Genomic DNA, 22,615 nt, shown 5'->3' with positions numbered 1-22,615 from the left:
TATGCAAATCCATTTTCTGGATAATGTCAGATGGAAACTGTTAGGAATTGAGGCACTTTTGGCTTTCATGAACGGCAAGTGCAAACATGAGTTACTATTTGTTGCCTCAACCTCTAAGGCTGGCATAACATGTTGAGAGTTGTTGTTCAGGCCACCCTTATGACTTGAATGCATAATGTAGGTTACATATCTACAACCAATTTACATCTCAGGTGCCTGGGGGCACAAAATGGTCCAAGGTAAGATTGATTATCCAAAGTAAATGTATCAGAGAAAGGGCTACCTATGGCTACCTAACTTTTACCAGCGATGGTCAAGTGCCGTACAACTAAAATGACGTGTATAAATTATGACAACTGCAACCACTGCCAGGGCTGCTTTAACTATAGGAAAATTGTACATTAGTAACGCCCCCCCCCCCCCGGGTGTGGCACCACATCTAACAATATTTGCGTCCTCGGTTTCCCCTGCTGCCATTCGCTCTAGAAGGCCACATGCATAAGCAGCTAATGCAGGCAGCGAAATGATATCACTGCATCGCGTTGCCCTGCCGGGCAGATAGATAGATAGATAGATAGATAGATAGATAGATAGATAGATAGATAGATAGATAGATGATAGATAGATAGATAGATAGATAGATAGATAGATAGATAGATAGATAGATAGATAGGAGATAGATAGATAGATAGATAGATAGATAGATAGATAGATAGATAGATAGATAGATAGATAGATAGATAGATGATAGATAGATAGATAGATAGATAGATAGATAGATAGATAGATAGATAGATAGATAGGAGATAGATAGATAGATAGATAGATAGATAGATAGATAGATAGATAGATAGATAGATAGATAGATAGATAGATGATAGATAGATAGATAGATAGATAGATAGATAGATAGATAGATAGATAGATAGATAGATATTGGACATTTCAGAAATATATACTATTTTCTTTCATATATTCTGCAAAGCGCTCATTATATTAACTACATTTTTAAAAATGTTCAGTTCAGTTATTTAGTGTTAATTTAGCAATGCTATATTATTTAATAAAAATTATTACACTTGACTAAAGGAAATCTCTATTTCTTCTCATCTCGCCATTCTTCCTGTAGCTAAGAAACAGCTGGTACTCTACTGTAAAATGGTATAGATGCTGTTTCAGGGAAGTATACAGAGATCTACATTATGGGCAATACTACAATGGGGTGGCTTTCTGAGTTGGGAACTTCCTCACATTTACTTTATGTGGCAAGATTATTGAATTAAAGAGAAAGTGGGTAACTAAACTTTCAAAAAACTTCTGACGTTATAGTGACAAGTCAGTAATTCTGATCGGTGTGGGTCTGAGTACTGAGAGCCCCACAGATCGTTAAAACGAAGCAGCAGAAGAGCCGCTTAGTTTCTGATAGGCTTTCCGAAGAAAACCGAGAAATTAGTGTACGGGCTCAATAGAAAGTCTATGAGTCCGTACACCAACTGCTCAGCTTTCGGAGACATGACATGTCAGAAGTTTAGTTACCCTTTAATGTTAGCCTTTCAGCTTATAAGTAATAAATACAATTTCACTCACTAAATGAACCACACAAATGCTGGTCAGAGTGCAAGAGGAAATAAGGTCTTTCCTTGATTCCTAAGAAAATCAGGATCCTTTTATATAAACCATCTTGCCGGAGACAGATTTAAACTAATTGAAAAACCGATGATTATAGGAGTTTGCAGCGATTACATAACAGATCGTGATGGATCCTGGACAAAAAACTCTTCATAAAGGAAATAATGGAGACGGAAACACTTTCGGCAGTGACACTCACCATAGAGGCAGACCCCATCACTGCTATGGGGTCCGTGTTTAGAGAAGGGAACCCGGGGTCGGCTTTAATCAAATTTAAAATGTTTTTGTTGAAGCTCTCAGTGGGGGACGGGGCTCTGATTTTTGACATAAGTTTGAGTCCCATAGAAATTGATAGACTATGATGTAATTATTATTGCACGTACCGTAAAAGAACGCAAGTGTGAACCCAGAATAAACGTAATGTTTTCATGCTGTTTACGCTAGTTTAGCTCCAGTGGGCAACATCATTGGCCAATACCAGCCACAATCTCACATAGTTTATTTTTTAAATATTGAATACTAATAATTTCATGTGGAGCATTGACAGCCATTGGAGGGAGATACAAAGTAGCAAAATTCACTGACCATACAATTTTATTATGTACTTTTGTATGTTTATTCTGAAATCTAGGTGTTTAAGCAGTGCCCATGTAACAAAGGTGTAAGTGAACGGCACAGAGGTAAGAAAGTACAGAGGCGGTGCAACTGCTTGTATGTAATATTGTATCTTGTCTAGAAATAAATCAATTTACTGTCTATGTGAACTCCAGACTAGGTGACAACGTGGCATTCTATAAGTAGGATACAGTATATATTTTTTTTATATATCTGTTATTTTTCAATCATGTTTTAGTATGCTGGGTATCAGAGGGAAGCTGAGGCAAGTCTCGCATGCCAAGTGTTGCCAGGCTACCATTCGAGGCCTTGCTTACAGTCTTTTATGACCACCTGTTGGGAATCGCGGCACTGACCAGACTTCTGCATCACCAGAACTGAGATAAGGAATTACATACACTGCACTGAGACAAAGGCTTTCTTCTTACCATCTGCCGAACACTCACATTCTCCGTCAAATGAATTTAATTAGGTGTTTGTTCAATGGAATAATACATTACGTTACAGGGACTATGCTATTAGATAACTCTCTATCTTTTGTTTATAAGTCATGACATATTCAAGCTTGTAACCAGCAACGTGTGTGCATGGAAAGTAACGTACTCAATAGCAGATATCACTCAGCAATACATGCCATTGACTATAGGTGCTGAGTGCTAATGGATTGTTTACCAGTAAACTCTTATATTTGAAAACAAATGTACAATGTAACAATTGCCAATTGCCATTTCATCAATAAAACAACGGGCCTCGCAGTTGCATACTCATGTCCTACTGAAACTCTCAATATTGCTAGACTACTCGACTTGACTGAAGGATGCGCAGCCACATATAGATACTATATAAGAGTACCGATCTTGTAATGTGCTTTGTGTGTTATTTGTAGTCCCGTGTAAAATCATAGACAACATATCGTTAAATGAAAAACCCATCTCTACTACATCTGTATGTGATTTCCAACTGTTCTACCTAACCAATGGATAATGGGCAACATTTGGAACGAAATTGGAAGACACAATTTGATCTGACACATTCAAATTAGTCCACCTCTCTCCCACTTGCCCTGAAAACTATCCTAAAAATGAAATCATGTGCAGGATATATAGTAAATGGCAGAAGTCCCCAAATACTATAGATGTATAAGGGGCCATTTTGTAATTTGTCTCTTTTGTGCATCATAATAACGTAGTAAGTTAAAGGGAATGTGTCATTAGAAAATGGCCTATTGTTTAACCCTTTAAAGCCATTTTTTGATTTTATATTTTAGTTTTTCGCTCCCCGCCTTCCAAGAGCCATAATGGTTTTATTTTTCCTTCAATAGAATGGTGTGAGGGCTTATTTTTTGGCAAGGGGGGGGGGGAGTTGTAGTTTCTTTATTGGCACCATTTAAAGTGCCATGTAATGTACTGTGAAATGGAAAAAAAAAATATTTGTGGGGTGCAACTGGAAAAAACGAAATTCCTCCATTGTTTTTTTTATTTTGTTTTTACGGCTTTCACCATGCAGTAAAAATGACAACAGGACTTTATTCTGCAGCTTAATACGATTACTGTGATACCAAATTGATATTGTTTTTTTTTAAATATATTTTACTACTTTTACAAAGAAAAAACAAGTTGTTAAAAAAAATAATTTCTGTTTCACGACATTCTGAGAGCCATAACTTTTTTATTTTTTGGTCGATTGAGTGGTGTGAGGGTATGTTCACACGCTAGCTGTCATTTACGTGTGAAAAGGCAGACTGTTTTCAAGAGAAAACAGCTGCCTCGTTTCACACGTAAATGCTCCTCCTCGCATTTTGCGAGCCGTCTGAGACGCTCGTAAATTTTGAGCTGTGCTTCATTGAGTTCAATGAAGAACAGCTCAAATTACGTGGCAAAGAAGTGTCCTGCACTTCTTTGCCGAGGCAGTCCATTTACGCGTCGTCGTTTGACAGCTGTCAAACGACGACGCGTAAATTACAGGTCGTCTGCACAGTACGTCGGCAAACCCATTCAAATGAATGGGCAGATGTTTGCCGACGTATTGCAGCCCTATTTTCAGGCGTAAAACGAGGCATCATACGCCTCGTTTACGCCTGAAAATAGGTCGTGTGAACCCAGCCTGAGGGTTCCTACGGTCCATGTGGCTGTTGTAAATCATATTTCTAAATGCATGTTAGGCAGCAGCTCAGGCAAGATGGCTGCCCCATAATCATGTACAGAAAATAGAATACAAAAATTTACAATCAAAAAGTAAAAGTAGATTACAAAAAAGAATATGTTTCACTATCTAGTTTTAATTAGTAAAAAAAATATTAGAAAATTAGAAAAACCTGTCTGCTTTCTTCCAAAAATAGTGCCACACTTATTCACAGGTTGTATGCGGTATTGCATCTCAAGTCCATGAAAAGTGAAAAGAAATGAGTTGCAATAACACACAAACTCTTGACCGGTGTGGCAGTGTTTTTAGAATACAGCAACAATGATTTTCTAATCCTGTACAACCCCTTAAGAAAATGTATTAAATTTAACAGCAGTGCTTTGAAAAAAAGAAGGGAATACATTGTGAAATTATGAACAGTTCTGCCAAGTGCCATATTTAGCTCTGCTACATCTCTATTTTTGTCCCTTCTTTAAAAAGGTGATAATAAATCCTATAATTGTGCCTATCAGAGAAAATGGCATTGTACACCTTTTTAGCATTTAATAAATGATCTCCGCTGTGTCACTACGTCTGCTCAGTTTAATCAAGTGATGCTACTCCAATTAGCTACTCACTAAAGAGTATGTCAGCATAGACCACGTCTGGGAGGATCGTCAAGATGTCAAAGACTCATCCTTTACTTGCTGTCTATAGACTGTCTCATTAAAATTAATATACCAACATCTCTCCTATTGCATCCTAGCAGAGGATTGTCTGTCTGCAGTGCAGTAATACAGCTAACCTTGAACATTTTATCAGGAGTGGCACATAGTAACAGAGAAAAGATCTATAAATAATGAAGGGATAGATTTCTGGGAGCTTAAAAAACATCCATTGTCAAGTTCTGTGATGTATTTTCAAACCAGAAATAGAACTATAAAATTGTAAACAGGCTAATAAGTATTATTCCATATAAAAGTAATAATGCACATGTTCTTTCTGGAGAAAAACGTATCACTGGACGGCTGTTCACTGACTGTAGGTTTATAGCGTTACCTTTAAAATAGTAACAATGTCTCCCGTGTATTCATTTACAAGGTAAAATATGGTGGGAAATGGCAGTGCTTAAAGGGGTTGTCCACGACCGGACACCTGATGACCTATCCCCAGGACATCCGGACCCCGCACCGATCTGCCACTCCGGCTGCCCTTGGGCGCCGGATGTTATTCCAGATGCAGTTATTGGAGTCAGAAGCAGACGGCTCCAACAACTGCATTGCAGCCGTTCTACAGAACTGCAGCTCTGCTCCTATTCACTTGAATAGGAGCAGAGCTGCAGTTCTGCAGAACAGCCGCTATGCAGTGGTCGGAGCCGTCTGCTTCCAACTCCAACTACTGCATACAGTTCAAAACATCCGATGCTCATGACAGCTGGAGTGGCGGATCGGTGCGGGGTCCGGGTGTCGGGCCCGCATTGATCATATACTGATGACCTATCCTGGGGATAGGTCAAAAGTATATGATCAGTGCGGGTCCGACACCTGTTTGGGTGGACAAAACCTTTAAAGCGTACCTAACTTTTCAGAATAAGCTGTTATATGTTGGTACATGAAGAATAACACTATTTTTGTCTCTGAGCTAGTGGGCGGAGCCTAACTGCTATCATGTCTTCACAGCACACATAGAGAAGAGAAGAATTCTGCTCTCCTATGTCTATCTATCACACACACACACACACACACACACACACACACATATATATATATATATATATATATATATATATAGAATCCAGCAATGGGGTGAGATAGTAATTCTTACCAGGAAGCTGCAGCACATATGTCAGGGTCTCTCTCACTCTTCTCCTACTCCCCACTTCCCTCTCCATAGGCTTCTATGGGTAGCATGTCTGTGTCTCTCTCTATGCAGGGGCATAGAGAGAAAGAGACACAGACATGCTACCCATAGAAGCCTATGAAGAGGGAAGAGGGGAGCTGGAAAGGCGAACCCCTCCCCTCTCCATAGACTCTCCATAGACTTTTATTGGCAGGCAGTGGGGAGACACACGAGTTCTGCAGTCCGTGTGTAACTAGGGATGGATTTCGCTTGACAACAGGGGGTGGACAGCAGATTACAGGAATAGAGACACCTACTGGCAGTATCAAACAAAATTTACATGGATAAAGCAAATACATTTTAAAAGTAAGTAAATTACAAAGCTGATATTTATCAGGTTTACTATTAGTTTAGCATAAATTGTTTGAAAAGTGAAGGCCCTTTTACACGGGCCAATTATTGGCCAAATGAGCGTTCACAGAACGCTCGTTCCCGATCATTGCCCTGTGTAAGCAGGGCAATGATCAGCCGATGAATGAGCAAACACCAATTCTTCAGATAAACGTATCGTTTATGCACAGGGAGACGTGCTGCCGTCATGATAGAAATATATGGGGATGAGCGTTCGTAGCAAAGAGCGCTTGTCCCCATACATAGCTCCTTGTGAAAGGAGCAAATGAGCGACGATGAAAGAGCTGTCTCTTTAATCGACGCTCGTTTACACGGCCCACGTCGAGCCGTGTAAGAGGACCCTTAGTGTCCATTAAAATAATTATCTGATCCACGTAATAGATTACTATAAATTAAGGCCTCATGCACACGACTGTAACCATGTGCACGGCCGTGATTTTTGGGTCGGCCGGCAGCGGAGTGTCACCCGCGAGCCGCCCTGCACATGGCCGCGTCCATTATTTCCTATGGGCTTGGACTGGCGTAATAAGACTTGCCCGTTCTTTCTGCGGTCCAGGTTCCTGGGCCATGCACAGACCGTGGTAACCACGGTCGTGCATGGCTCCATAGAAATGAATTGGGCCGCAATTCTCCCGTGGATTTTCGGGGGAATTGCGGCCGCAAAAGCACATTCGTGTGCATGGGGCTTTTGCTATTTTCAATTTAATAGCAAACATTCTCATTGGACAAAATGGTTGTTAAACGGATATCTACCTGTCATGTAACTAGTTCAATAACTGGGTTGCAGAGATTTTCCACTTTTGGAAAGCCACTTTCAAATGCATATGCATATAATAGGAGTAGTTGGCTTGAGACTTCCCCTGGTAGCGGTTTTATGTGAATAAAGCGCATTTATTGTTTAGTGAAAAGTTATATAACTTTCTAATATAGTCTGTGGTTTAATGCTTCACTATCTCTGCTTGCTGGAAACATTCTTGTTTATATTCAGCAGCATAAAACATCTCCTGATCATGTCCAACTGACACAGGTACAACCAGTAAGTGGATCAGAGCTCTCTCTTCTAGCGACTTCTACACCTCTGTGAGCGGGACATGAATAGGACAGGTTTTCAGTCTCTGGACAGGAACGTTTCCATTCACTGACAACAATCAAAAAGCTTGAAATTGTGAGCAATTAAAACACAAAGTATCTTAGAAAGTTTATTTTTACTATACATTGAATGAGCTTATACGCTATACATTGAATGAGCTTATACGCTATACATTGGTGGTTCTCAGACTCTCCTTTGGTACATTGAATATAAGGTGATATCACTTAAAAATTAGTGAAACTCAGAGGAAGAGTTAGACCCATTAGCTGAGTGTCCATACCCACCTGACTTCAGTGCCAGAAACAGCGCCTCTCTTGTCAATGGGTTGTGTCTGGTATTGCAGCTTTCCACCATTGAAGTGAATGGATTGCAATAGCAGACACAGACCATGGACAAAAATGAGTGTTTTTGGAAAACAACTATTTTTTTTCATTATTCCCAGACAACCTTTTTATTTATTTTTATCAAATTGACATTAATGTCTGTATATGTGTATAGCGAAAAATGAATTGTGAATGGAGGACTGGGACTGATGTAACTAATTACAGTCTGTATACGTTGCAGGATATATTCTATATACTAAAGGAAAAATAAAATACTTATTTACGTCATTCTTTACAACAATAGCTGCACACTGCTATTATTATTACTATTATATTCTCATTCACAAAATAAGTTTAGTTGACCCCAAATAAAACAAGCCCCCCATCCCCCTCCCTCGCCCATACATTGTTAAGGTCCTATTACACGGGACAATGATCGGGCAAAAGAGCGCTCATATAAAGGCTCGCTCCCAAATGCTCGTTCAACGGCTGATCTGTTCTTTATGCAGAATTAAAAATGATCGTTGTCGGCAGCACATCTCCCGGTGTAAACAGGGACATGTGCAGCCGACATGATGAAAATGTATGGGGACGAGCGATCGGAGTAACGACCGCTCGTCCCTGTACATATCCAATCATTGTTCTGTGTGAAAGGAGCAAACGAGCGCCGATCAACGAGTTGTCTCATTGATCGGCGCTTGTTTACATGATCCACGTCGGACCTTTATGTAGCATAACTTTAGGTTAATGGTCCGCTTCTAATTACTTCTTTGATGATTCCTGGGACCAAAGGTTCACTCTGAGTTAGGCTGGATTCACACAAGCACATTACGTCCGTAAAGGACGGAACGTATTTCGGCCGCAAGTCCCGGACCGAACACAGTGCAGGGAGCCGGGCTCCTAGCATCATAGTTATGTACGATGCTAGGAGTCCCTGCCTCGCTGCAGGACAACTGTCCCATACTGAAAACATGATTACAGTACGGGACAGTAGTTCCACGGAGAGGCAGGGACTCCTAGCGTCGTACATAACTATGATGCTAGGAGCCGGGCTCCCTGCACTGTGTTCGGTCCGGGATTAGCGGCTGAAATACGTCCGTCCATTACGGACGTAATGTGCTCGTGTGAATCCAGCTTTAAAAGGAGTAAGTTCCAATTATTTATAACTAATTAACAAATAAGCAATAAAAAAGAAATAATCAGAATTGCATCACTCATTCTAGCACTATATACTATGAAATATACCATGTGTTCTAATGGAAGGAAGAAGTCAACTAGTTCATCTATTTCCTGTCAATCATTTACTGTGACTGGGTCTTATATAAAGGCAGCGTATCGGCCAGTAGGTTGTTATTCGGCAGGTTAGAAATTGATGGGCTTTGTTACAGAATATAAAGTCATTCTGTCCACTAGGCTTTGTGTCACGTTTGAACACTCCGGAATCATTGTTCACATTATTGGTCTCCCACAGAAAAGGGAAAAAACTAGGACACATTCATGATATAAGAAATAAATGATTTTACACCACTGAAGTGTCAGAAGTCAATCACATAAGTTTCCAAGAGTTAGACACAGCACAAAGCAACGTGTCCGATGTTCACCTCCCACCGACTACAGACAGCTCTGCGGAAAATAAACCTTTGTTGCTTGTGACAACATGAAGTGAAGGATGCTGGGATTTCTCCGTGCTCTACTTTCGAATAGGAACCAGTAGAAGAAAAGTGTAGTGATCTGTATGAATAGGTCATCCCAGGAAGCACAATTTACACTACATTGGGCCTTATTGATAAAAAAATAATATCGATATATTCCAAATCTTGTTTTGATCATTGTGTTAGTAGTAGTGCCCTATGAGAGCCCATAAGTTAAGAAAAAAACCTATCATTTTGCATCTATCTATCTATCTATCTATCTATATATCTCATATCTATCTATGGATCCGTGAGCGCTGGTCCGCATCTCCTTCGTAGGAGACGCCAGCGTTCACCTCCGCTCCGTACTGCTGTGTCCCGTAGGGTGCACGCGCACGCTCGTGCCTGTCCTTAAAGGGCCAGCGTGCGCACATCAGGAAATCATCATCATCAACAGCCCATGATTTCCTGGCCTATAAGAAGGCCCCAGCCCTTCTGATCCTTGCCTGAGCGTTGTTAGTTTATCCCAGTCTGTCTTGCAAATGGTCCCTTAGTGTTTCCCGTTCTAGTTCCCTGTTACCTGTTCCTGTATCCCGTACTGTTCTTGTTCCTGTGCCTACCAGTGTTGGAGTTGTGTCTACTGCACCTGCTGTCGTTTGCCACGTCCAGTGTCTTCTGCCACGTCCAGTGTCTTCTGCCACGTCCAGTGTCTTCTGCCACATCGGATACTGCCCACCACGTCTGGCGCTACCTGCTGCACCGGCCTCTATCCGTGCTGAAGCCACAGCCACCGTCTGGACTAGTTCAGGTAGCCAAGCGTTACTATCTACTATTGACTTTCATATAGACTGTGACCTGGTCAGCTGCCTCTCCGCTACGGCGGAACGGCCTAGTGGGTCCACATACCCTGTGACCGTGACAATATCTATCTCATATCTATTTATCTAGGCAAACAAATAGATCCAGCAGCACCGGCAAACAGTGGGTGCAAATCCTCAGGAACAGACCACGTTCCAAACTCAGTAGTATTCAAAAAATAGGCAGCACTCCGCAGTAAATGTGAAAAAAAGGGTACTTTTATTGCCCCCTGTGCAACGTTTCAGCTCTGTCCTCTAGAGCCTTTCTCAAGCCTTGAGAAAGGCTCTAGAGGACAGAGCTGAAACGTTGCACAGGGGGCAATAAAAGTACCCTTTTTTCACATTTACTGCGGATTGCTGCCTATTTTTTGAATACTATCTATCTATCTATCTCATATCTATCTATCTATCTATCTATCTATCTATCTATCTATCTATCTATCTATCTATCTATCTATCTATCTAACTTTTCGTTTTAGGAAGTTTTGTTGTCTAGATGTTTTTTTATTTCTTGTAACTTTGTTTAAGAAAAACACTATAATTAGCATCAGTGAAGGGAATAGAAAATCTGTTAAACAGAAGTGTAAATGATGGAATGAATCTGTCCTTGTGTGCCCTGCACACTGAAACAAGTCACTACTTATATAAAGTACTGTATAACTCATTAACCCAGCTGATAAGTGGGATTATTGTACACTAAATAAACATATTCACATAGGATAAAGTATACAAAGCAAGGTACCACGTTGAAACAATTACTAAAGGTTGAAAGTGAAATTTTAGGTGATTACATTCCCTGGTGAACAATAAAACAATCTGTTTAGGGATGGGAGGTGCAAGGAAACGTTAGAGAAAAAAAACAAAAACTAGATTTTTTGAACAATGATATGGAAAGTTATAGTAACAAAGATAACCCATCACACAAAATGTTCAAACCTAGACTCATTTTGCAGCTTTACTTGGTAGCCAAAATAGCTAAATTACTGTATTTATGGTGAACAGATATCTGCTTATTACACAAAGGTAAAATAAGGTGAAAAATGAGCTGCAGATGCTGAACAATGGGTAACATCTGCTGACTACTACATTAACCTACACTCCCCAGAGTCATCTGAGGAACTTCAATCAGATTATAATCAATCTCATCTTAGCCCTAGCCAACATTTTTCAGAAATAATTGAACCTCTACAGAACTACCCCTCTCCATAGGCATCATAAAAATAAAAACAAGTTGGGGGGGGGGGGGCAGGATTGGCATGAGGGCAACAATGCCCTTCTTAAGCTTTCCATAAAAGAATCACAAGATTTGAGAACATTGTGACACCTATGGAGGCCTTTTACCTGTCCTCCAATGGCAGATTTTGAGAAAAACAAGTATCAGCCATGTTAGATTTGAATATGTCCGATCCTTTGTTGTGCCAAAAAATAAGCCGCTGTCCGGAATGTCTGCCAGTCGCTTGTCTCCCTTCTCCTCATTGACAGAATGCCAGCCTTACCTACAGGGGATGGATGCTCTTATGCTGCATGGAAGCAGGAACCTATATGTATGTTTAAGTAAGCAGATCAAAGAAATGGAACTGTTCTTAATCTCTCATAAGTAATAGCTAAAATTGGCCCATGTAAGTATCAGATACTTGCAAAATCATTAAATGTCAGATATCATAGCAATAATATAACATTGAGTTCCAATTTCTTTTGTAATTTTGCAGCTAATTTTTATATTACTGAGAAAACGCAGTGCCTTAACATTTCCCTGGGCTATCCATTAGCTGGATATTTATTACTATATGGACATTGGTCTTTACTTTACTTTCTCTTTTTCATTTGGCCTTTAAGAAATAGCTTACAGCAGCAATTTGAGAATTTTGCAGAATGTCACTGAATTGAAATCCTAAGCATTTAGCAATGTAACAGATATTATTCTTGTTTTTTGGCCACCTCCCAATTAGAAGCTTCCGCATTCCAAAGCTTTCGTCAGCCTCCTAAGTAAGTATATAAATTATTGTAGCACGTCTACATAATGGCGTAGTGTAATGGTTTATGAAATTACCTGTACCAACAAATCACGGAAAAGTCCAGCTAATGACGGACTTAGTGACCCAGAGAATAAAAAGCCAGCCATATTTTAGAACTTGGAGGCTAATGTAGTTCCATAAATGGAAAGTTTTTGGCAAACATTCAAAGAAGGTATTATAGTCACAGGATGTATTTTACTAATATGATGATGGAGATGACTACGATCATTATTATTTATTATTATTATTACTATTATTATTAATAAGAGTATTATTAGTATTATTATTTGAGATTGTGTACTCTTCTGTTTACCGTATTACCCTAATTTTAAAACAATTCCTAAGACTTATTCTGAATGTAGTTATACATGTACATTTTTTTTTGTAAATTAGAAATTACTGGCAGTTGGAAGATACATTTATTTAAAGGATTCTTTAGACCTTAAAGCATACCACTTTTTCAGGGGTACCAAGTCCTAAATATAAGACATCTATCCTATGTCCAATTCCCTAACATACGTCCTTTCCCCAAATTGCTCCTACTGCAGGTAGAGCCATAAGCATGGAGCCTGTAAAGCAGGACATGGAGTCCCTATAGTGTCATGCTACATAACCATAGGCACTCTATGGGCTGCTATATGATGCCTCTGTACACCATATGAAGGCATAAGCTTGTAGGGTAGAATTCCTCTGCAACAGTGTCCTATGGAATATGTCATGTTTGAATTCCAACCGAAAAAAATCTGTATGGCTTAGTATGAAATCGGAGGCACAAAGAGGTACAGTAGAGCTCTATAGACTTCTATGGGTGCCGTATTACTGCTTCGTACAATTTGGAACTTGTATGGAGCCTTAATATAACCCTGTGCATGATGACACACAAAAAAAAAAATCTATTATCCAGTATTAGGAAGAAATTATATCTAACTTTGCCCAGATATAATATAATGCCATAGCACATAATATAGTAAAACATAATATACAAGCATGTATTCAGTAGTAAATAAAACACAAAGTTTATCCTTCAGTTTAATAAATTAATTTCTGTCCAGATATAGAAAAAGAAAGCCAAAATATGTATATAGAAAATTAAAGGATCACAAAAACTATTTGAAAAACTAACATTGTAGGTATTGCCGGTGTCACTTTATAACGACAGAGATTTCTTTAGCAGTTCTGGCTTGGTTTGGCAGATGTATGTTCTGCAGTTGTAAGGTAAGACGTTGGATTCTTAGCTACCTGTGTAAATTATTGGCTGATAATTAGAATTCAAGGCTAATGAAACAAAGTGTAAAGTGCCACTCAGAAACGTAGGAGAAAAGGAAGTCTACTTTGAAGATTTGTCTTTGATTTCCGTCTATGTGGTTTTTTTGTATTATTATTTTACATGTGTTTTTCCTACTTGCATGTCCCACTTACCAGCCACTTCTACTGATGTGAACAAATACTTAATGGATATTTCAAAGTAGCAGCCTGTCACTTCCAGAACTGCGCGGCATAACAGAGACTGGCGCTTTGCACAGGTTCTTTTTATAGACAGTTCTATTTCATAAACTTATTTTCAAAAGTGCTTATTTTACTATTTCATCTAAAATGTGTTGGGAAATAGTCTAGATCAGAAATGAGCAGGAAAATAACATTTTTCATATTATATCTTTGAATTGCTATGTAGAGAGGGAAAAAAAAAAATCTAGTTAATGCTTTTCTTTCCGATGGGAAAACTACAGTATGAGGTCAAGATCTTTACAATTTTTACCTACAGATACATTTCTGCTGCTGGTAAATCATAAAGGCCAAAGCCCTGAGGCCATGCTATTACACACTCACTGGCATGATTCTAGGCCGCAGTTCTAGACCTTGTGTCAGACAGCGATCATAAGGCAAGCACACTTTCAGCCCTTGTCCCTCTCTTCATCAATAATTCCTTCAGGCCATGAGAGATGGCAAGAAGTACCTTTCAGCTTCATTATGGTTACTTGAGAGACTTCCAGGCCACGCATCAGTGGAGGCAGTCTATTCCTTTGTGGGAAACCTTACCGGTCTATGGGGAGAATCAGGGGAAAGCAGTCAGCGGTGGCTGCTCTCTTAGCTGGAAACTTCACTCCGGTGCACTTTTCGTGCAATCAATCATGAAAGAAGGTCAACAGACAGCTTTCAAATAACTGATCCATTTAACTACTGACATTGATCTGGGCGAGAGCAGTGGCGATGGGAGGGGGCATAGAAGAGGCAGTGAAATCTAAGCCCCTTGAAGTGAAGTCGAAAGACCAAACATATACATTACTGTGAATCTCACAGTAGTTCACTTTCTAACCCTAAATGGTGTTTACATTGACAAAATAAGCCTGTGTGCCTAAGTTCCTTTGGGCTTCTTTGGACAATTCTATAATACAATAAATGTTCATAGCGCCATTGTTTGCACTTCACTCGCTCCGCACATTGCGGTTAATAATATAACTTTATGTAAACAGCCCTAGCCATATAAACAGTTCTATTCCTCAGCTGTAAATGGTATCAGTAGCTTTTAATGGACACTATTCCCAAAACAGAAAGGAAAATGTGATTGCTTAAATAATGTGTCTTACTTGGATAGGTCTTGTGGCTTTCTAGAATATTTCCCACCGTGCATGTATCCAGAGATAGGATAAAAATAAATTAGGTCAACATTACGTCAGCTGAATATTATAGCGCTAGCGTAGCTTTGCTGACTGTATGGTGACATATTATATAGTGTTCTGAAGCATATACATTGAGTTGTGAAGATGGGGAAGGAAATGGCTGGGGCCACATGTTTTGTTTTTTATTTATTTAATGAGTTACAGTGAATTTCCAGTGACAAAATTGTTTATGAATTTTCATATTTTTAGACAACAGAAGGGGGTACTTCAATGTATTTTATTGCTTAAAGGGATTGTCCAAGATTCAGACACTACCGCCAAATAGAAGGAATAGATAAGAAAAGGAAAATGTAAAAAAATCTAACAATCTAAGATACTTTCCATCAAAATTTTCCATACTTGTTGCTTGTTCCTGTTAAGCCTCTGTACAATCAGTGATGTTGCGTGAAATCCTATGGCAACTATCGGATGACGTGACTATGTGACCTTATATTTCTATGGATTTAATGTCACTGAAGCTTTGGGTGAAAACAGGCGCAAACGAAGACCAGTGGCAGTAAAAAAAAATGTAACTTTTAAGTTTATGAGTTTTTTATTTTCTTGCTTCTTACAAGTTTCTGCTGTCTGATGAAATGTTTATATATATATATATATATATATATATAAATATATATATATATATATATATATATATATATATATATATATATATATATATATATATATATATAAAAATTTATTTTTGGGTCTGTGGTTTGTGTACCATTGCTCTGCATTGTGTTACTTCGTCTGCATAGTAGCTGTCATTCCTTAATGTCTTATGGCATGTTTGCTGCATATTATTATTCTGATGCCTTTGTACAATTGACTCTTATTTTATTTTCAATAAAACGAGTTTAAAAAAATAAAATATTTTTGTTGTATGTTCTTTATGCATGGCCAAACAACTAGAGCAATCTGCACCAAATTTGGCACATAAGTAAATCACACACTTTCCACAGGTTTACATCGGGTTTCAGTTCTCTAGGACCTACCGTTATCGATATATTCACTAAAGCAAATATGGCACCACTGGCTACCACATCAAGGACCTACCTCCATATCACATCAGATGACCTGTATTAGCCAGTAGAAGCTCGCAGGTCCTTAATTCTTAGTCCCACTCACATACATACAGTTTTAGACCAGGTTTCCATAACAACAAAGCCATTTTTCTTTTACTCTACGTGTTACTCGTCGTAAAAAAAACTGTACCTATACTGGATTTGAGCATTCTCATAAATTGTAACCCTTTCATACCGGTCATGCCTCCAAAAAAGAACGGTGCACTTAGACGACTGTGGCAAAGAGCATGGCTGCTACCCGAGCTGCTGAAATCTGTCAACAGAACCAAGCCCGTGGATTTCAGCATTCTCATAAATGTAACCCCTTTTAGACCAGTCATGCCTCCAAAATGGAACTCTGCACTTTATTGGATATGTTGGCTTCATATCAGTAGGAAATGAAGTTTGTAACCACACACACAAACAACAAACAAATAGACCAGTGTGAAGCCGGGGAACTCTGCTATTCTATATTATAAAAGTCAATGTCTGTTTGTCGTCCTCTATAGGCATCCAAACGCCTGAACCATTTTACCTCAAATTTGACACATAAGTACATCGGGTGTCCGGGAAGTTTTTCGTAAATGTCCCAACCTTGCTGCTGTTCTCTGTTATCAGCCATTATAGTGAATGTCTGTATGTCGCCCTCTATAGGCATCCAAACACCTGAAATGATTGACCCCAAATTTGGCACATAGGTACATCGGGCTATCAGGAAGGCTCTCGTAAAGGTCCCAACCTTGTTGTTGTTCTCTGTTATCAGCCATGATCTTGATCCAATACTATAAAAGCGAATACAGAAATTCACTTTTATAGTAAAGATGTTTTTATGTGGCAGTAGCAGGTAGTGCACTTTACAAGATAATCCTAGATGGGAAGGTACAGAGGAGCGGTTACCCATAGCAACCAATCAGATTGCTAATGGCCAGGATGAAAGCTGAATTTCTAGCTGCAGAGACTCCTCTTGCCCAACTGCAAGCTGATCAAATGCGTCATACTGCTGCTCGAGCTGCTGAAACTCCTCAGCAAACTCGAGCTTTCTCAGCAACAGATTAGACAGGTGGCTCTCAGAAGCACAGAGACTCCTGCCCGAACCCAGGAAAGAAAGCAAGCTGATAGAGCGCATCATGCCCAGCATGCTTTATGAGTGGGCATTCATGCATGATGCTGTTTTCAATTATGATCCAACCATAGTCTATGGCCAACTGGTAATAAAACTGCCAATGTTGTTAATCAACAGGCTCTGTCACAATCGTATGACTCCATTTCCTACCAGATTAGCTGTTAGGTATTTAGGAAGTTAAAATTGAAATAAACATTGTGTAACTGCCGGGATATATAGGGCTACTAGTGATTTCCCCATAAACCAAGAAAATATGAGGGCATGGATTGGCCTCCTTGGAAACCTTGGAATAAATCCAATGAACACACAAACAGACAGACCAACCCGTTATAACCGGGCAGCGCCGGGTAAATTTTCTAGTATTGGATAAAACTCAAAATCAGTTTATGCTCTTAGGTACGCCACCCAGTGTATATAGTGATATGATCACACTTCTCTCTCTGATGTCTCTGTTGTATAGCTTCTGATTATCGACATCTCCAGTGGCCCAAGCATCTTCATAGGAAATACTCTCCATGCTGGGCAGCAAAGGATTTAGCAGAATTACTTGAGGCAGGTAATACCTTTGCAACTGGTAACCGCTGGTAAATAAGACGGGCGGGAAAGAGGGTGATCACTTTTTTGAGCTTTTGCCCACCATACCTCTGGTTATTTCTTGGATATATTGTTCTCTTTTTTGAACTTCCTATTGAATATATTATTAACATCTCTAAAAACAAGTCAACAAACAAGCTGAAATATTTTTTTTTTTGCTGGTAAATAGTTTTCTGCTTTAAGGACTTTACTGGAATGTAAAAAGGAACCAATATGTGCTGGTAATTTGTCAGAGTCTTTAGTTGGACATTCGTGGTTACTGACCTTAGATTGAAAACATTGTGGAGTTTATTTTCCTCCAAATTCTCATTTTCACATGAGTGTTGAGGACAAATGTTCATTGAAGCCAGAAGCCCTATATCTTTCATAATTACTTCCAAATATACCTTAAGGCTGAAAAGTTCTGTAAACAAGTTCCCGAGGAATATGTGGCGGGCACATTTATTTGTCACTCTACTGGGACTTGTGGAATGACTGATTTTGTCTAGAATTTACAAGCCGCTTAAACAGTGTTTGGCCAAATGTCTTCCATTGAAATCAGTAAGAAAAATTCCCCAAACTATCTTTTAGGAGCTTACAGAACTGAGTTTTGGTGATGAAAGAAACATCCTTATTGGTTTCAGTAGAATAAAGCAGTGTTCTTGGTTCCTCTAGCAGCAAGCTGTGGAATTTCACAGATAAATAACAAAACATGTTTTCAGTTTACAGTTCAATTCAGGTCTGTAGTCATGATGAAAATATGAGTCTGTTAACTATTGTACAGTTTTTCATTTATAAACTATCTATCTTTCTATGATCATAAATCTAATATCTATCTGTCTAATATCTATCCACCCATCTTCTATCGATCGATCAACCTATCTATTTATCTATCCATCGATACATCTCCTATCTATCTATCTATCTATCTATCTATCTATCTATCCATCCATCCATCCATCCATCCATCCATCCATCCATCCATCCATCCATCCATCCATCCATCCATCTATCTATCTATCTATCTATCTATCTATCTATCTATCTATCTATCTATCTATCTATCTATCTATCTATCTATCTATCTATCTATCTATCTATCTATCAATCTATCCATCCATCCATCCATCTATCTATCTATCTATCTATCTATCATCTAAACTAAAGTTTAATAAGCACATACTAGACTATGTGGCCCTTTAACAACTAAGTCATTATATTTGGTTCAGACTTGCAGAGACATCACAAAATTCATTTAGTGCTTGTAGTGCTGATGTGACAGTTATTTTAGAAGTTTAAATATTTATTAACAGTGTACTGGAACGGCCACCCATTTCATGTCAGCACCTTCCACAAAATGACATCATGTTTTATCAAGAAGAGATTAAATGAATTCTGTTTTTGTAAGAACACGTGTTTGGGAAGTACAGAGGTTCTACATTTTTTTACTTCTAATTTTCATGTTGTGTAAGAATTCTGCAATCATTGCAAATATTTTATTGAATATTTTGTTAATCTTAACCTGAGCAATCAAACGAGTTGTGCAAATAAATATATTTAACCGAACAGGAGCAAATGCTACTTGACCTTCAAAAATTTCAAATATTGAAATCATAAAAGACACAGCACATCTCCTGGTCAAAACGAAATTGGAACATTTTATAATTATTGATTTTCTTTAGCTCCACCCATGAGGAACTAGCAATAAAAAAATTAAAGAATTGTATTATCTACAACTGTTACTAACCAAATTGCTTCTTGCAGAGCAGCCATGGGAATTTTAGAGTCTGACAAATCTTTATAGCATGTCAAATAGACTTGCCAAAAAAGTATGATGTAGGTCTCATGCTGTGATCCCAACTGGTCCTGAAATTAAAGGGGTGCTCATTTGTGTTTATTTTTTCTATATCTGCATGCAAGGACCAGGGCAGGCACTCATTTTCTCATGATTGTTGTTGTTCCAGTGGGTAAACCACCACTGATCACACTTTTGTGACTAGTCTAATTGATGTGTTGTGAAAAAAAAGGTTTGCTTTAGACGTAAAAAATTGTCGCTAACAATATAAACGCATATTACAATAATTATTTGTATGTCTATGGTACTAAAAACTTTTGATTCAGACCAATGGAAGTCTGCTCCATTAGTCAAAACACTTATCACTCATGCTTCAAAGTGCTTCATGGCCATTAGTGGTAAATGCTACAATTCGAGCGTTTAGTTTAGTATTGCCATGGGAAAGAAATAAAATAAAGATCTTTACAGATATCTTCTATAACTTCTCTATTAACATGGCTTTTCTGCTCAGCCAAATGGACAGATCATTTGTACAGATGGAAAAGATAAGCGTGTCAAACACCCCCTGGCGCCACTTATCCATGGAAAAATAATAGATCATTAGGCTGCAGGATACTAGGGGTATTCTCATAGACATGAGATTGTTGTTCAAGGGTCCATCATTATGTATCAGTCCTTTTATGCAGGTTACATTCCATTGGTACATCACAGATTTTAAATGCAGTGTGGTCATTAATATACTTGAATTGAAGCAGGAAATGAAACTCATTAGTATAGACTGAATAAAAAATAGCAGTCCTATAGGTTATCAGATATACCAAACACAGGTCAATGGATAAAATAAACAATTCAAGGCTTCTTGACCAATTTCCTTTCATAGTCAAGTTTTTACATGCAAGCAGTCCTAAGAAAATATACTGTGGAGAGTTTTCTGCAACTGCACCATGATATAGCCAAGGTCTGAATGGTTTTGTTATTTAACATAACTTTCATCAAACCCCACATCTCATATTTAGAGACATTAGTATCTCCTGTGCAGCACTGCAAGCAATGTATATGGAATATGTACATTCATCTAATTAATAATAATAAGAACATATATATCTGTATAATATATATATATACATATATATATGTATATATATATATATATATATATATATATATATATATATATATATATACACACACACACACACAATCCAAGGTTCTAGCAGCACTGGTCCCAGACATTAGGTGCAGATCCCAGGAATTTGACTATCATCCCCAAACATCCAGTAGTTGGTGTTTAGAAAAGAAAGAGCTTTATTAGCCCAAATGCAACGTTTCGGCTCAGTATCCCAGAACCTTTCTCATACATGCTTGAGATGGTATTATACCACTATAATTATTCCTGTATGGTCATCTTCTCTAGTTCGTTCAGATGTGGCAGAGTTTTTTTCAAAATTGAAATATAGTTTTTGTGTTTGTGATAACTTAGTCAAAGAAGGTGGTATATTTAAAAAATAGGGTGTTTTACCTGAGCGACCAGTCACAGGGGTCTTTCGCTGATTCCGATGGTCAGTGCTATGGGTGGCACCTCAATATAAAATAATGCAGCTCTGGATGACACATCATCATGTAGCAATAGCATCAGGCAGTACGGGAACTTTGGACAATATATTTTTTCATTATTTTAAACCAGTATTAAACACTTTTTAGGTGTAAGGAAACCCCACAGTCCTCTGTAAAACTGCAGATAAGACACTTATAGGGGGTTTGTTAATGCCGTTATGCCAGTTTTCTTTAAAAAGAATATATCCCCACATTACCATGGCTCTCAAATTGCATAAAGTGCTCCCGAATAATTATGAGCCAGGTACAACCAGACATTGTTCAGTAGCCAGCACCATTTTCCCCTTCAGGTACGCTACTGGTTATGAGATATGTCATGGGGTGGTAAACCACTCTGACTCTTTTTTGTTACCTCTGACAAACTTATCTCTGCTACATCTGGAAATCTCATTTAATCACATCATCAAAAACTTTGAAAGCCAGGCCTAAACTTTGTGTTCGGAACAAAATAATAACTAGAGCTATAAGAGCTGATTATTAGCATTCGGCAATGTTAATCTGTCAAAAGCTGCACTTTTTTAATTCATCATTCAGTAACGACACCTACACACCGTCTGTTGTCTGTAAAATTCAGCTTTTACATCTCAGGTACATTTCTATGATTGCCCTTCAGAAGGAAAAGTTTGAAAGCTGTTAATGATGTGATGCTAACCTGCCTACACAGATCGTATCTGTCTTCTGAGGGTACCAAATGGAAGATCTACGTATGCTATGGAGGGAATAAGGAGCCGAGAGGAAGGAAAACAACTTACTTTAATGCCCTGTACAATTTATGGGATTATGTAAAGCCAGAAACCATGTTTTCAATCTCTAAAGCTATTGCACAAACTGGATTTCTCTTCTTAACCCAACTTTAAGGTGAATGTGTGAAGCTGTGAGTCTTTTATGTGAATGTATTTTTAGTTTTCTCTGACAAAATATATACAGCAGAAGTGTAAACATCAGAGATCCTATAAAATGTAGGTCTGTACAAAAACTTTAAAAAAGCAAAAATATTTCTTTACTTCTGATTGGCCGCTATGTTTTTGATATATAAAGCCTATTAATTAGTAGATAGTATTAAACCAACTATATAAAAAAGAACTCCAGGCATAACTATTTTATTCCAAATAACCTCTAACCAGGTTTATAGCCATCTAAACATACACACAGGGACAGATTTACTATTCAATATGTGGCAGAATACTGTGCGCCACATTTATTACCTGTTTTAGACACTTTCAACAAGGGGTAGTGGCTTAGTGGGATAGAAGATGTG

The 22,615-nt window shown here is 38.4% G+C and overlaps 1 protein-coding gene across 2 annotated transcripts in view; it reads right to left on the bottom strand.

Moving 5' to 3' along the window:
* UNC5C (unc-5 netrin receptor C) overlaps positions 1-22,615 on the bottom strand; it is a 323,806-nt gene that overhangs the window by 217,561 nt on the left and 83,630 nt on the right. The window lies entirely within an intron of this gene.

This window comes from Rhinoderma darwinii, chromosome 1 (assembly GCF_050947455.1).
Source record: "Rhinoderma darwinii isolate aRhiDar2 chromosome 1, aRhiDar2.hap1, whole genome shotgun sequence".
NCBI classification, from domain to species: domain Eukaryota; kingdom Metazoa; phylum Chordata; class Amphibia; order Anura; family Rhinodermatidae; genus Rhinoderma; species Rhinoderma darwinii.
The sequence above is the reverse complement of the archived record's forward strand: the minus strand, read 5'-3'. Positions and strand labels throughout refer to the sequence as shown.